Below are 1,739 nucleotides of genomic sequence, written 5' to 3'. Positions count from 1 at the left end.
CTTCACATTCCATATCCTCCATCTTCCAATACGAAACTGGGTTTAATATAAGAGGGCAATAATCTCTTGTATGTAGGCAATATATAAGGCTTCAAAATATCTTAGTTATTTCCTAAGAGAAATTACTTTAATAATACCGAAAAAGGCATAAGCTTACTAAGGATTGTGTCAAGAAGTCATCCTTATTTCTAGTTTTTCCATATTCGTGTCATGTCAGTTTTAACCAATACTGTTGTGAAAAACGAGTATTAATCACATTTGCAGATACAATCAGTATACATGTATTGTTAAATTAATTTAACAAGTCGATTCAATGCAACAACAACAACATAAATAAAACCAAAATGGACCTCGTGTCCTTATCAAGTTCTCACTATATAACTATTGAACGAAAACGCGTTTAGTAAAATTTTACTTGGAATTTAAGGATTCATTCCCCTTGAACTTGACCCACCATGATATATCTAAGGAAACAAGACAACAACTTCCTGATGGTACGTTCTAAATACAAAAGCTCTGCGCCATGTTTGTCCTGTGAAGATGTGTAAGGGTAGTACAATTCTTACCCCGTTGACATTGTCAGCTATCACCGACGATACACGAGTATAACAAACGTGTTTTCACTTTTAAAACCGCAAATGTGTCCAGTTAACTTTTTTATCAACTAATCGTGACGATTTAAAAATTCTTCTTAGAGTATTCCGCAGGCAACATGCTTGTCCAGTTGCAGTATATTGTTCCGTTCGGTTCAGGAGCATATGAGTTAGAAGAACAATTTAACGGTAGAAATCTCTTGAAGCAAGTCACGAATGTACATTTGACAGAAATCACGATATTTATATGACTCATAATGAAAAAGATTTACTCAATTAAGCTAATAAACGCTTGTCCGAATGATCGTGATATTCGATTATAAAAGAATTATTCGGTTAATAATCTTGAAAAGCATGTTATTTGATCAGTGGTCGTATGTATTGTACGCGATGGTATTATCCGATGTTAATTTATATGGAGACAATATGGCTTCAAGCTAAGTACTCATACATTGTTGTTGGCATTACAACGTTCATAAAAATATCAGATCGTGCGTTGGCTTTTTTCTTGATAAAGACCCACCACGCAATTGTTTATCACTTTGTAAAATTGTTTTGACATCGTCACTGAAATTAGTACTATTATAGAATTTATGGCATTAATATGACATGTTTAAACCCATTTATTGACCTCGCTAATATTCCGACATGAGGGCATGTCGACAATTTTTAACAATAGAACTTGTGAACATAGGTCTTTACATTATCTGTTGTCAGTGTAATCATTTTACAACGCATAACTATACGATGTAAACATATCATGTGCAAAAAACGTTAATGTAAAGACAATTTTAGACAGGATCGACTATCAAGCGGAATTATTGTTGACCGCCTTTGTTGTGGGGCTCGCACAATTGAATATTGCTCGCAAAAATATCGAGTAAATATCTGTTTATTTAGCTTGCTTGAATGCTCACTTTGGTGTATATTCAATCAATCCGATGTTAAACGAGTTAATATATGTATCGCTAGCATGCACGCATGATCCCTTTGGTGCCTTTTAAATCTGTCCAATGTCAATAGCCTGGCTAAGCTTAACTGCAACTTTAACAAGTAATTGAAAACATCTATATTTCATACTAGTTAAAACGTGAACATGAGCATATATTGTATTGCGTTAAGTTATCTGTATCTAATATACTTAAC

This window comes from Dreissena polymorpha, chromosome 8 (genome assembly GCF_020536995.1).
Source record: "Dreissena polymorpha isolate Duluth1 chromosome 8, UMN_Dpol_1.0, whole genome shotgun sequence".
NCBI lineage: Eukaryota > Metazoa > Mollusca > Bivalvia > Myida > Dreissenidae > Dreissena > Dreissena polymorpha.
Note: the sequence above shows the minus strand (reverse complement) of the source record.